The sequence below is a fragment of the Tenrec ecaudatus genome, chromosome 13 (assembly GCF_050624435.1).
Source record: "Tenrec ecaudatus isolate mTenEca1 chromosome 13, mTenEca1.hap1, whole genome shotgun sequence".
NCBI classification, from domain to species: Eukaryota; Metazoa; Chordata; class Mammalia; order Afrosoricida; family Tenrecidae; genus Tenrec; species Tenrec ecaudatus.
The window spans coordinates 22,704,242-22,719,964 of NC_134542.1; the positions used below are offsets into that span (position 1 = coordinate 22,704,242).

At 46.0% G+C, this 15,723-nt stretch overlaps 1 protein-coding gene across 1 annotated transcript in view; it reads right to left on the minus strand.

The window, feature by feature from the left end:
• Positions 1-15,629, minus strand: part of LOC142424368 (transmembrane protein 169) — a 35,938-nt gene extending 20,309 nt beyond the window's left edge. The window contains exon 1 of the mRNA XM_075529526.1: positions 15,520-15,629. The gene's annotated coding sequence lies outside the window, so the exon portion shown is untranslated. The remainder of the gene's footprint in view (positions 1-15,519) is intronic.
• Between the last annotated feature and the right edge of the window lie 94 nt (positions 15,630-15,723).

Sequence of the window (15,723 nt, forward strand, 5' to 3'; positions counted from 1 at the left end):
TTGTGTTATCTATCATCATCAATCTATAATTATTAGCGATCTGCTTTTGTCTCTCTAGAGAATCCTGTCTAACACAATCTATTTTTCCCAATCGGTGGGTTTTCTTTTAAGTCTTTTGGTGAATGGAATCTTTTGGTATGCATAAAGGTCATATTTTTATAAAATCTTAGTCCTTTATTTGGTCTTCTTTAGTGTAATTCTTTTTCAGTACGCTTGGTAGTGTATTAGGGCCCTTAAATTTGTCCTTATTTTTTCATTGACAGTCTTTGTGGCTCCAGGGTTTATATTTGGGTCTTTGATCCATCTTGAGTTTATTTTTGTGCTTGGTGTGAGGTATGGGTCCTGTTTCATTCGTTGGCAGGTGAATATTCAATTTTTCAAGTTTATTGGAAAGCCTCTCAGTTCTCCACTGAAGATGTTTTAGTCCCTTATCAAATATCAGCTTCTATGATATGAGAATTTTAAAATATTTACCCACATTTCCCAATGTTCAGCCCTGCTCATGCGGTTGGGAAAGTGTAAGGACTCCTACCCATAAATGGGCAGTCCAAACACACTAGCCCCTCCTCAGAAGAAAGGAGATGCTATTGCTCCCTGAAGATTTACACTTTTAGTTGGAATTGACTCAATGACTATGGGTTTGGTATTTTTGGTTTACCCATGACAATGGCTAGATTCACAAACTGGCTGTCCTCATCCCTTAAGACTGTCTAATACCAATTAATTCCAAGTAACCAACTTTCTGTGACCGTTTCCCCTATTTTCATTTCTTTTTGCTGTGCTCTTTGGCCATTTCCTTCCTTCAGTGCCAAGTGTATGCCCTCTGCTGTCCCTTTATTCCTGAGAATAAAGTTCCTCCTCCCATCTGCTTCCATGTCTTCACCAATGTTTAGTGAAATATACATTCCATCAAAGGGGTGGGTGGGAGTGAGGAATGGAAAGATAGAAAGCAAAAATGAATTTCTCTGGTGGGACCTAAATATATCAGTTAATCTGAAGCACATCTCATGTCCAAAAATATTGGTAATTGGCATTTGGGGGATTAGCATGGGGCAGAATCAATTCTATAACATATTCTTCAAATGCCAAAATATCTATATTTTGCCCTCATTTCTCTGTTCCTAGAATATGGGTGTCTTATACTCTTAGAACCGTTTGTCCCCTCAAGATGAGCCACCTCTGCAGCAGCTCTATCTTTATCTTTAGAGACCTCTTCCTCAGTGCCACCTCTGCTCTAGAATGTTACAGGTGTCATTTTTTACCACCCCATTACACCACAGGAACTACGTCTTAACTCACATTTGTATCCTGGGCACTTAGCCTAAAACCTAAATTAGGTGTTCGATGGAATCACTTGGAATGTGTTCATTTGAAATGTGCACGCTGTTGTGGACAGGTTTCACTAAGCCCACAGTTCAAGGCTTGCTTCAGAGAACTAAACAAGAAGAGTCACCAATGTTTGAACTCTCGCTCATCGGGCTTGTAGAACCATGAAATTCATTTGATGGAGGGATTCTCAGAGTACAAAGGTAGTAGTGAAAAGTAAGAGCACAGGAGCTCCTGAAATGAATAGATCCAGAACACAAGGAAGCCAACCCTTATGATATTGAGTTCCCACAGGGCAATAGAGAAGCCAAACAAGACTTTGTACCATAGTAGATCCAACACAGAAGAAAGTGGACACTTACAACCACACAAGCGGCCATATCATGACAACCCTATGAGATGCAGAACCTCTGGGCACATCACTTTATGCCTTTTCTTTGGGCTGCTAACCACAAGGGCAGCAGTTCAAATTCACCAGTCATTCCTTGGGGGAAATATGGGCTTTTTTGGTTCCTCTGCTGCTGCAGTCATGAAGGTCAAGGTGTGCAGTTTTAGTGGGTAAAAGGTTTACCCCGGACATTGGAGGGCTATCACTGGTGCATCTCTGGCTGATTCAATGGCCAAGAGGAATCAGAAACCTGAAGTTAGAAAGGCCCAATGAGAAGAGGCTCTCTGGGCTGCCAAGGAAGCAAAAGAGGCAAAGCAACATCTGAAAAGACAGGCATGGTTGTGACTAAGGCTCCTATAAAGGCAGCACCTGAACAAAAGATTGTGAAGCCGTTAAAAATTCCTGCTCCCCAGGTTGGTGGAGAATGATAAGTTGACAGATGACACTTTGAAATAAAGATGTAATTGTAAATAAGGAGAGAGAGAGAGAGGTGGAGTCAAGATGGTGTCCAGGTAGAACCACCCACCTGTGGTTAGATCTGAAAATTAAGAGGTAGGAGGCCAATGTTGGGAGGCTGGATGCTAACAATACATTCAGTGTACTAGGGTCTGGTTCAGACCTCCCCCTGTGATTTTCAGCACAGAGAAATTTGACAACGCTCAGAAATACTCTAAGTTCATTATTTCTGCCTGTGGGCTCCACTAATCTCTCACCAGATGGAGCAGGGTAGTGTCTACCACCCCTTACTATGCTCAACATAGAAATTTGCAGCATGCATTAATTTCCACAGGCTGCAGTCTGAAAGTGGTCATAATCCCAGGCTTGCAGAGAGCCTCTGAGAACTAGCCCCAAGACCTAACACCAGAGTTCCTCTCTCGGCTATCCATCAACTCTTGCATTCTTGGCCTTTGCAAGCTACCTCCCCAGTCAGGAATTGAATAAGTCCATCAGCCATCACCTTTCCCCCTTTCACCACCTCTGCTTCTGTGTAATGATAATTAGTCACTGGGTAATGAGAATTTGATAATGATAATTAGTCACTGATTTATAGCAATTAAGGAGCCCCTGAGATATTTATCTATGGCACATGGTGTAAGAGAGCTGAAGAGACACAGGAGTGCTGCCAGAGGAGAATTTAGATCGAGTTGGCCCTCAAACCACTGGGCTAATTTGATCTCCCTTCCCTGGGGGACAAGACAGCACAGCTCTGATACCACAAGCCCATTATGAAAAACAAAGCAAAAAATGCTTAAATTCGAGGCTGTGTGTCTTTAACACAACTTTGAATGTAAGCCACCAGAAACTTGGTCCTGATCTATTAGCATAATATCAGCATAACAATACAGAGGATAGAAGTGGAAGGAAAATTCCTCAACTTAATATAAGCTATCTATGAAAAGCCAAAGACCAACATCATAGTCCATGAAGGAAAGATGAAAGCAGTGGACCATAGAAGGATGCCCCTTGTCCGCATTTACACTCAACCTCATACTAGAGGCACTAGCTAGCAATGTAAAGCAGTGGAAGGACATTAAATGTATAGGAGGAGCTGAAACTTTCTCAATTTGCAGATGACATGATTCTGTATAATGAAAATCCCCAAAGTTTCCACAACAGGAGTAAGGGAAGTGATAGAGGAATGTGGAAGAGTGGCAGGATGCAAGACCAATAAATAGAAGTTCATTAGTTTTCTATATGCATCAAACAATACTGTGGAAGAGAACAAGGAGGCAGTACCCTTCACAATAGTCAAGAACAAATGAAATATCTAGGGCAGGGGTCCTCAAACTTTTAAAACAGGGGGCCAGTTCACTGTCCCTCAGAGTGTTGGAGGGCTAGACTACAGTTTAAAAAACAAACAAAGTATGAAAAAATTCCTATGCACACTGCACATATCTTATTTTGAACTAAAAAAACAAACGGGGCAAAAACACCCAGTGGGCCAGATAAATATCCTCGGTGGGCTGCATGTGGCCCTGGGTATAGTTTGAGGACCCCTGATCTAGGGATATACTTAACAGCAATAACAAAAAGATTTATACAAGGAAAACTGCAGGACCTTACTACAGGAAACCAGAAGTGACCTCCACAAATGGAAGAATACCCCATGCTCGTGGAGTGGAAGATTCAATATAGTAAAGATGTCAATCTTACTCAAGGCACTATTTAAATTTCATGCTATTCAAATACCAATAACTTTCTTCAAAGAATTGGCAAAACTGACCACCAATTCACATGGAGAGGGAGGAAGCCCAGAATCAGTAGAGCACTCCTGAAGAAGAAGAACAAGTTGGAGAGCTTTCTTTACCTGACACCTACCACACAGCCAGAGTGTTCAAAACAGCATGGTACTGGAATAATGACAGATATTCAGACCAATGGAAAAGAAGAGAAAACCCAGAATAAAACCATCAGCATATAGAGGACTATATACTGTCTGTGTGCAAAAAGCATCAAGTGGGAAGTTGATGCCTTCTTTAACAAGTAGTTCTGGAAAGAATGGATATCCATTTGTAGAAAAATGAAACAAGATCCCTACCTTCACCCCATGCACCAGAACAAACTCAAGGTGGATCACTGATATAGAAGTAATACCCCCAAACTACCAGGGCAATCAATGAAAGAATCAGGATAAATCAATGAACCTTGGCTCAGGGAATACATAGGCTAATTGCAATCGGGAAGGATATACACACAGGTGAACCTTAAATCGACAAGTGAGATATGCAGTGTTTCTCCCCAAATAAGACACTATCTTATATTTATTTTTCCTTAAGAAGACACACTATGGCTTATTTTCAGGGGTTGTCTTATTGTTATTAAGTAAGGTACGACAATCTACATTTATGCAAAGAGAGTTAAGTCGTCTTCTTCTGGAACATCGGCCCACAGCGCTGAGTCCAACGGCAGCGCCAGCTTTCCTTCTCCCCACTGAGCACCTAGAGCAGAGCGTCCTGCCCCTCACAACACGGAGGAGACATGGACGTTCACTGTCTGCGTCTCCCTCCGTGCCTCAGCTTGCAGAACGCACAGAACACACGGGGCCTGACAGGGGAGCCGACCTTGTGGATGGGGCTGCCCGCTCCTCTCGGGTCCCCTCCGAGATAGCAGCTGTCAAGACAGGGCACATGACAAGGGCTGCCGGACTTCCTGACCGCTCTGCGCTGGTGCTCTCAGAGCCACGCCAATCACGGTGTCTTATTTTTGGGAGTGGGGGGATGGCGTATATTGTGCAAATGCTTAGAAATCGTGGTACAACTTAATTTATGGGTATGCCTTATTTTCAGGGAAACAGGGTACTAAGAATAGAACACCCGTGTGCATCACCAAGCGAGTACCAAGAGAACCCACAGACTTGGAGAGGATTTTTAGCAATGACACAAAGGCTTATTACTATAATCTACAATAGCCATCTAACCTGCAATAAAGAAGAAAGCTGTTAACCCCTGAGGAAGTGGGCAAAGACCTGAACAGAAGTTTCATGAGGGAGGTGACCTGACTGACCAATACATATACAAGAAAATGCTCCTGATCATTAGTCAACAAAGAAATGCAAATTTAAATAACCATGAGATACCACCTACCACCCTTGGGAATAACCCAAATCAGAAAATCAGAGAGGAACAAATAAATATAGGAGGGTTTGTGGTGACATGGGAACTCCCCTCCACTGCTGGTGGTAATGTAGATACATACAGCCTCTGTGGAAAGCAAATATTATTTGCAAATGGAAATTGAACTACTTTATGGCCCAGCTAACCCTCTACTGGACCTTTACCTAGAAGAGGTCAGAAACAGACCACGGCCACTTGCCTTTGCTCAAATGTTTATTTAGGCACAATTCACAATCGCAAAGAATTAAAAACAACCTAACTTTCCATCTATAGATGAGTAGATTAGAAAGTCTAGCACATACACACTTTGGAGTACTACACATCACTAAAAGTACTGATGATACCATGAAGCAAATCGCCTCATGGGAAGAGTTGAAGGAAATTATAGTGAGGGAAGTTAGCCAATCACAAAAGGACAAGTACAACATGAGTTCACTGAGGTCATGGGTTGAGGTATAGGCAGTCAGGTGCGGGGCAGGTCAAACCCAAGGAAGTATGTGTCATTCCAACACCAAAAAAACAGGGGAAAGGGAGGGAAGGGAGAGGATGAGAAAAGGGAGAGGGGGGAGATGATGGCACTGGGCGAATAGGGCACTAATCCCCCCAGGGGGAGAGTATTGGTTATGTCTCCACAGAATTGGGGCTGTGCATGCCGACCCCACCACAGCACACCAAACCTTGAGGACAATGTAACCACACAGAGCAATGCATGAACAGAGTGGGCTCCAGGGCCGGCCCCCATCACAGTGAAACTAACCCCTCCAGAGAACTAGGTGCTACAAAGAACACCACCAAACCCTCAGGTTAGGGAGAAGGGCCAGCTTCACACACCCACACGGAAGCAAACCAAGAAGGAAAGGGAAAGAGTGAGGCTTTAGACCCCATATCAGTGACAGAGGACAATACTTGGGACACACAGCATGAAGTGTGTCTGTTCTGAGTCCCCAACAATGGGGCAAACCAGGAGAGATAAGAGATCAGCAACAGGAGCAAAGTCAAGCCACAATGCCGCTGAAGAGCCCCCAAAATAGACTTCAGGCTAGGAGGGGAAGTTCCCGGGACCTCACCCCAACCCCCAGGACCTGTGGGAAGACAGTCATAAAGGTCAGCAGAGACACCTGTAATTATCGTTGTTTTTTTTGGGGATGGGTGCTGTTTCTTTCTTTCTTTTTATTAAATTGTTTGTTTTATTTTTGTTTGCCTCTGTTACTGTTGTTTTTCCTACCAATATACGATAGGGGTGGGAAGCAAGCCAGAGAAGAAAGCAATAGGACTGACAGTTCCGGAGGGACGTGGCTGGGAGAAAGAGTGAGCAAACAACGCCATAGACAGGGGAACAACTAGAGAATTAAAAGCAACGATGAGTAGGATCTAGAGATTCTGATGGTGTTGGAGCAACAGCAATCGAGTTCAGAGAAACTACTAAGAGGCAGAAGGGCAAGAATGATGGTGGGAAATGAGGAGGTAAAAGGAAACAGGAATGATCCAGAAAGCAAAGCTATGGATACAGGTATCAACACATAGGTGTGCACTTATGTAAATATATTAATTCATAAAAGTATGGTATTTGCATAAGTATATATATTCACATGACAACACATGGAAGAAGTGAACAGAATTTTGGCCTCTGATTAAGCACTCCCTCTACACAAGAACACTTTCTTCTAACAACCTGGCATTCTGTGATGCTCACCCTCCTGACACGATTGCTGAAGGAAAAATGGGTCCATAAACATATGTGGTTAAGAAAGTTGATGGTGCGCGGCTAACAGAAGACATAGCATCCATCTGAATTTCTCCTGCGTCTTGTTATTTATGCAAAGATGGGTGTTCACTTGATGAGCCTGCCTCCTATTGCCTTGCAGACGAGGGCACCCTCCCAGGCATGGCAAAGGAAGAAGACAGCAGGGATAAGAACCACTCTCACAGCTGGGAATCCCTTTAATCTTATAATGGACTGCAGTATATAGAGAAAAATAACCCCCTACCTTTTTTTCTTAATAATAAATTTCTATTGTATTTTAGAACAAACTATTGATTTAGAGGAAGTTAGAAAGCCTGGCACAGAAAGCCTGGTCTGCCCTTCACTTGGCTTTCCCCATGGAGACACATTAGTTCTCATGGTCCACTAGAGCATCGGGGTAATTCTGTTGTTGGTTGCTCCCCATGTCTGACTCATGGCAAATTCAAGAGCGTAGAGGGAACCTGCCCGCAGGGTCTCCTAGACTGTGGCCTTTGGGAAACAGGTCGCACAGGGCTGCCTGCTGAAGTATGTCTAGGGGCATTCAAACAGCCAACTGCTGGCTTGCTAGCGGAGTACTTCACTGCCTGTGCCACCCAAGGACCCCATCATGACAATCTGTGGATAGATGCCTGTTCATGTCAAACCATTTGAAAGCCTCACCTCTTGATATTTGTAACTGTATCTTCCTGCTCCTGGAAGGTTGGTGAACAGGAGCTGAAAAGCTGATTCTTATCACACGTATTTCAACTTCTTCACCTGCTGCCAGGTGAGGGCTCAGTCAGATAATGTCTCTGCCCTTCTTTGTCCTATTCTGATACCCATTGTTCTTCGCAGGCACCTAACATTTCCACTAGGCTTCATAAGCTATTGCAATGGTCTCCCACAACTCACAGATGAGACTCATGACTGAGGATGTTATTAGGGAAATGGATAGTCACAAAGCCAAGATCAGAAAATATGAGGGGCTCAGCCAGAGGTTCACAGAAATACTGCTTCTTGGCCAGCAGCCAATTTTCTCTCACTTTCTGGTTCTCAGCCTCTCAGTCACATGGTCCCTTGACCTCTTGTCTTCATGGACCAGGAAGACTGCCTGCTGCTCTGCCTCATGATCTTGTTAAGTAGCATGAAGTAGGGACAGGGTTGTCCCTCTCCATGCCTGCAGGCCCTCCCTATAGGAGGTTGATTCAGAGAATCAGGTGAGCCTCACAGAGCCATAAACGCTATAGGGTGTGTACCAATTCAAGCCAGAGTCAGGGGGGCAGTACACCTACATGGCACAAACTAGGCCCAGGTGAGATTAATTCAGCCAGTGTAGCCAACCAATACCTTCAAGCACAACTACCAGCAGAAGGCCCCAAATATCGGGACCTTGAGATCGCCTGGCACCATTTTGTCATCTTCTTTACCCTTCTGTTCAGCCGTGCTGTGGTCTCTCTGACCTCAGGCCACCACGTGTGGGGGTGCAGTCCCATGAGGTTGCCTGTGCTCCGTGAGTGTCCAACCTGAAACTTCTTCCGTCCTTTATAAAAACTCACTTGGATCACAAACCACGCTTCGGCGTGAATTCTTTATCTTGTGAAGCCAAGAACCGAGGTATTTCCCTTCCCAAAAGCCCTAACAGTCTCAAGTCTCGATATTGCTGCTCTCTCTGGGACTCCTACTTGCCTGGGCAATTGCTCTCTCGATGCATGGCCTCTGCCTCTTCAGACAGGCGTTTCAAAGATACTGCAGCGGTGTGGTCCCAGGAATTCTCTCTGTTCCTGCTTCTGAGGTGGCTCAATCTCACAGTCAAGGAAGTGGCACTACAACTGACCAATCTTCTCAAGTTTCATACCCTCTGTTTGCACGGTCAGAGTCACAGAGTCATGGATAGAAGAGCCTTCTGCAGACATTTCACTTTCCACAGTTCTCACCTCATTTGGACAGAGGCCGACTTCATTGTCATGAGCTCCACGTGATTGCCCTTCACAGGAATCATGATGCTTCCTTTCAGCAAATTGAAGCCTTGTGTCCACTCTGTGAGCAAGTCTGCTGGTGTCATTTTCCAGTGGCGCACGCTCACTTGTTTCTGTGTCATGTTCTGGTGACTCAAGTTTGCAGTCTTTCAAACTTCTTCCGAAGGTTATTGCCCACTGAATAGATGATTGCTCAGAGGCACCGAGAAACCCCACAGTGCGTGGGTCTGCTTTATGGGGCTATTCGCTTTCTGCGGGGGGTCTGGACCCAACCCCCGATCTCACCGTGGTCCCCTTGAACTTGGGATGTGGTGACTTGGTGGGAGTAGGAGCCAGGAGCCTTGGAGCTGTGCCCTTACGTTCATGCAGGGAAGCGAGCATCCTAAGAGGGTCGAGAATGGGTGGAACAAGCTCATAAGTGGTCGTGCCATCGGTTGCCATGCATGCCCTCTGGCACAATAAGCAGGGCTGAAGGCTTCTGGACACAAACAGTTCCATTCTCTAGAGTGGGCGCCTACTGTCCTCTTTTCCTTTACTGGCAAGCCCGCTGGTCAGCTATGGCTTTCATAGGAAAATCCATTTTGGTATGGATTGTCTCACATTTCATGTGGATCTATCCGATTTTTCATTGATGCATCGGGTCCAAGTTTAAGCAGACCACCACCAGAACAAGCAATGGACTACAAATGGCTGCTAATGTCCGCCTCTGTCTTACAAAGCTTCCCAATCTGGGTTCCCTATTCCAATGGGTTAAGAGCAATAGGGAGTTGCTTGTTTCCTGCCCTGACTTCTTTTTTTTTAAAAACGTTTTATTAGGGGCTCATACAACTCTTACCACAATCCATACATATACATACATCAATTGTATAAAGCACATCCATGCATTCCCTGCCCCAATCATTCTCAAAGCATTTGCTCTCCACTTAAGCCCTTTGCATCAGGTCCTCTTTTTTTTTTTGTTTCCCCTCCTGCCCTGACTTCGACTTCCATCAGCACACTTCCTTCTTCCAAAGAGCCTAAGGGGCTGGGGCTGAGAGGAGGATGTGTCATCACTTTCAAGTGCATTCACTTCTAATAAGTTAATTTCAAATCCACCCAAGTGAACTATGCCTCCCCTCAGTCCTGCTGCTCTTCCCACCCTCCTCTGATTTGTGAATCCTTGTAAAAATGGGCAGTAATATCTGGCTTTATTAAAACTGACCAAACTCATTGCCAGCTTGTTGATTCTGATTTCAAATGATTCAATGGGATGGAGTAGCACTTCTCCCGTGTGTTTCTGAGGCTCTATCTTTAGGGGAGTGGAGAGTCTCATCTTTCTCCTGCAGAGCAGTTGGAAGGTTTGAACTGCCAGCGTTGGGTTTAGCAGCCAACACATAACCGAAGACACCACTGAACTCCTTTTCTTGGTTGGCTAGACTCTCCCAATTGTTATCACATCATTAGACATGGGAACAACTAGGCGATAAGGAGCTGTCCCCATTGCCACCCAGAATAAGCAGTGGCTTTTCAGGGAGATGCTCTCAGCACTGGAACGATGGGAAGGATTCTGTCTAAGGTGGGTGTGCAATGATGGGAACCATGATGGCACATCGGACCACTCCCAGGCCACTGTGAGCTGCTGTTGTGCACACACAGGCAAGAGCTGCTTCCTCCGTGGTTTCTGGAGAACTTGCTGTTGAGTGTGTCTCTTGTCAGTGCCTACCCTATCTGCTCTGGAAGGCTCTCACCTGGAGGCAGTTGAGCACTTGTTCATCACCTCTCTTGTGAGCAGAAGGGGAAGTCCAGGAGCCTCTGACTGTCTACAGGAGAAATCCTTCCTAGAAATGAGGGAGGGTGTTTCCGAGGAGATTGTGCCTCTGCTTGGGGTGGGAGCCTAGGGAGCTGATCTTCATTGTCTGATGTGCTATTGTCCTGCCTGTGTTCATCCTCCACTCCCAGACTTCAAAAACCCAGGCTGTGGAGTAGACCCTACAGGACAGCATAGCTCTGCCCCCGAGCATTTCCAGAGGTGTCCATCTTTCTGGAAGCAAGCTGCCACAGCTTTCCCTCGCAGTGTGACTCGGGGTCCCACTGCTGACTCTCTGGTGGGCAGTCCAGTCATTCACCATGGTGCCACGGTGCCAGAGTTGGGCACATGGCAAGTCACTCAGTCGTTTTTGGCTGAGTATTACAAACTAGTCTTATCCATGTGGGTTCTCTCAAGAGCAGTCTTGCTTTGAGGTGAACAGGGATCAAGATGCCTCAGTGACGTTCCTTCAGTGCTAGGCTGAGTCCAGACTTTCCAGAATCCAACAGGCCCCAGTTAGTCTGAGCAAGCAGCTGCTTGGTGGGGGCTGGGGGGGGGAGCGTGTTGAGGAGGAGGATACCAAGCAGATGGGGTGGAGAAAGGTGGGAAGCTGCCTGAGCAGCCACACAGCATCTCAGAAAACCAAGGAAGTCCCAGCTCATGTGTGACTAAGTGTGGAAGGATTACGGGGTGCTTTTTCCCTTCCAGGACAAAGGAGGCAGCGATGCAGAGTCCCCCGATAAGAGCAGCAGTAGTGTGAGCCAAGGAGGGGCCAGTGCAGCCTGGGTGATTCCCCTGAGGGGAGAGTGCCTCAACTCAGGTGCCCAGAGCTGGGATGGGAGACAAAACACCTTCCAGCAGCAGAGCGAATGCCAATGCCTCTGGTCTTATAGGATGAGTAGCCTGTCAAATGCTGGTTCCCCTTAGTTTTAAACAAAGGTCTCTAGGAGAGATCCCATATCTCTCTTCATCATGTCATCCCACCAGTTGTGAAAAAGGGCTCTCTGACTGTTGACTGTGACCCTCCATGCTGTCATTTCCTTGGAGCTGGAAAAAGGCTCCTTGGTAGGCTCTTCAGCAGACAGAACATCTCTCACGGAGAGATGTCAGAATCCCTTTCTCAGCCCACTCAGTGGCCACTGAGGCTGTGGTACAGGGAGGTTCTCTGAGTCCAAGGTCCAGAACAGGTCTGAAACTACCACATTAAGTTATATTGTTAAAAAAAGCCCTATGGAGGGCATTTGTAGAGGTCTAAATACAGGCATTACATGTCAATATATTTATATATGATGACAGGAAGTAGATCTGTGTGCATATACTTATAGGTTTAGTATTAAGGTAGCAGGTAAACATTGGGGTTCTACTCAAGTACTCCCTGAATTAAAGAATATTTTGATTTATTAAATGGGCATTCCATGATGCTAACCTTCCGGACATGATTGCTGAACATAAAGTAGATACATAAGCAAATGTGGTGAAGAAAGATAATGGTGCCTGGCTTTCAAAAGATATAGCGTCTGAGTTGTTAAAGGTTTGAAGATTAACAAGCGGCTATCTAGCTGAGAAGCAACAGAGCCCATATGGAGGAAGCACACCAGCCTGTTGATTAGAAGGTGTTGATAGGATCAGATATTAGGCATCAAAGAACAAAAATTTATAACACTGTGAATGAGGGGGAGTGAGGAGTTGAGACCCAAAGCCCATCTGAAGGCTACTGGCCATCCCCTTCCAGAAGGGTTGAAGGAGGATATGAGCCAGTCAGGGTGCAATATAGCATAGCACAAGTGAAACATACAACTTTCCTCTAGTTCTTCAATGCTTCCCCCCAATGCCCACTGTCATGATCCCAATTCTACCTTACAAATCTGACTAGACCAGAGGATGTGCACTAGTACAGATAAGAGCTGGAAAGACAAGGAATTCAGGACAAACCCCTCAGGACCAATCATGATAGTAGAGATACCAGAATGGTAAGGGGAAGGTGGGGTAGAAAGAGGCAACTGATCATAATTATCTACATATAATCTGCTCCCTAGGGGACAGACAACAGAAAAGTGTATGAAGGGAGATATCAGACAGTGTAAGACATGAAAACAATTTTTAAATTATCAAGGGTTCGTGAGCGAGGGAGGGTCAGGAAGGGAGGGGAAAATGAGGAGCTGATACCAAGAGCTCAAGTAGAAAGACAATGTTTTGAAAATGATGAGGGCAAAGTGAAAATGTGCTTGACACAATGGATGGATGGATTGTGAGTTGTATGAACTCCCAATAAGAATTGTATGAGCCCGCAATAAAGTGATTTTTAAAATAATAATAAAATTTAATTTAAAAAAAGCCCTATTGAACAGGATTATTAGAGTGTGTTGTAGTTATGCTTTGAGCGGGTAACTTCAAGGACAGCAGTTTGAAGCCACCAGTGACTCCGTGGGAGAAAGATGGGGCTCTCTACTTCCATAAAGATATAGAGTTTCTGAAACACAGGGGGGGCAGTTCCACCCTACCCTGTAAGGTCAAGATGAGTTGGCATTAACTCTATGGCAGGGAGAGTGAGTTCCCACCCCTGCCCCCCACCATGTGTGGGTGGAGGGAAGCATGGAATTTTTTGGAATTATGGAGTGAGATACCCCTCAGAACTTTTTCTGCTATAAAAGAATATTTCTGTCATTAGGATCAAAGCACCACAAATTATACTTTCCTGCAGCAATGCTTTGAATTTTCTGATTTCAATTTACTTTTCTATTTTTTTAAAGACGTCATGAAGATGATGGTATGATTATTTTCATTTGGCCATAGCTATGCAATTGGCTTTGGTAGAAGATGCTAGTGGGTCCTCTCTACATCTGTTTGTTGTTAGATGACATTCAGTCAGCTCCTACTCATAGGGAACTTTGGGGTGTAGTGTTTCTGAGTTAGGCTGTGACCTGCAAGGTCAACAGTTTGAGACTACTACCTCCAGCAATCCTGAAGGGAAAAACCCTGGGTGTTCCACCCCTGTAACCAGTTACAGACGTAGAAACCCCCAGACAGTCACTATGAGTCAGCATTGACTCCCTGGCAGCAAACTTCGGTTTTTGGTTTGGTACCACAGAACAATTCACCACCGGTTTCTGCACCATCACGATGGTTACGTTTGAGCCCATTGTTACATACCCTGTTGTCAATCTATCTCCTGGAGGCTCCCCACCTCTTTTTCTTCAGACTCTATTGTCCCAAGCAGGATGTCCTTTTCCAGGGTCTGGTAATCGTGTCCGAATTACGTGAGATGTCTGAGCATCCTGTTTTAAAGAGCAGTCTAGTTTCACTTTCTTCCTTCATGCGTACGCACTGGAATTTCATTGACTTTGTCTCTCTCACGTTGGACATGTTATCTGAAGGGACCAGTTCCCAAAGAAGGACATCATCATGCTTGGGAGAGGGTCAGTGAAGAAGAGGACACTCTGATGAACTCAGTGGCTGTGACTCCAACTCACCTGCTGCTGTGCGGATGGTGATATATAGTTTCAAGATGAGTGGGACCAACCTGCCTGCACCCATCAGCAACTATCTGGAAATCTATCAGCAAGCAGGAGAAGGGGAAGTGTTTCTGAAAAGGGGTCAGACGAGGGCAGGGGGCTGGTGGGAGGGGAGGCAGGGTGGGTGGTGAGGAAGAACTGCAGCCCTGTTGGTGGGTGAGACCCAGTGGAGTAGAGGGGCCTGATTCCACAGGAACCAGCCGGTTTTCCAATGGGCTTTGTGAAGCCTAGGGGGTATCCAGCAAAAGAACGGTGATGCGGTGATGTTCGCTTTTAAATTATTTTAATAGCTGACAAAGGAAAATGCAGCACCCGGTGTAGCATCTGACTTAGACAGAGCAGCCTGCCCAGCCTGGTACTGCCACAGCACCTGCCACAGCTGGCGAGTTTTCAGTCCACGTCTCACAGGGCTACTCCGGGTGCAATGATACTGTGGTGGATTGAGCGAGATGAACAATAGGGATGACAATACGACTAGCCCGTCGCTGTCACCAGGCACCTCAACTCAGTAAGACATCTCCCCCATCCTCATCAGGCGTGTTTCTCCATAAGGAAGGAGCAAGACCCCCCAAAACACGCTACAATTGCGGGTGGTTTTTGTTTGTTTGTTTATTTGGGTTTTTGGGTGTTTGTGTATGCTTTGCAGGAAGCATGCACCACCCTGCAAGACAATATCCACTTTGGGGTTCAATTGTTTGGCACTTTGGGGTTCAATTGTTAGGCAGTCTGGCTGACTTGGATAGGTTCCCAAGTCTGGCTTTGGTGGCTTCTTCCCTTCATTCCTGGGTGGGGAGAGGGAAATGAAATGGAGGTGGGGCTGAGCTGATTTTGCAAATCATTTATTATTTTAGCTTTGGGGACAACTGCTACCATAACCGTCACTCCCACGCCTGTGCTCACACCAAGGACAAACAGGTCTGAAATGCTGGGTTTGTTCCCGGACAGACTGCCCTGCTGCACACAGTGGGCAGAGCCCCAGCATCATCCAGCGTCCGCTGATGAAGGGCCCGGCAAGGCCTCCTGATCTGAGGCTTCTCTTTTCCAAGCTGCCTTGGGGACTGAAATTTAATTAACCGTGAGAGCGATAGCAATGAGGAATTAATTTCGGAAGAGAGCACACCCTACATTTTGTACCCAGTTCCTCCCTCAATGACATTGAATTCTATTATTATTTTAAAGAACGAGAAGTCTCACCCGCACGTGCCCGACGGTCGGAAACCGCAGAGGATGGGGACCATCAGGGAGCTTCCATTCTGAAGCGGTCCAGCGCTGAGGTTCCAGAGCCCGGCCTGTGGCGGGCGGGGCCGCTGGGAGGGGTGGGGCTGAGCGCCGGGGCGGGGCCGAGAGGGACGGGGCGGGGATGAGCGGAAATGCTGTTGGAGAGAGGAGGGTTGGGGA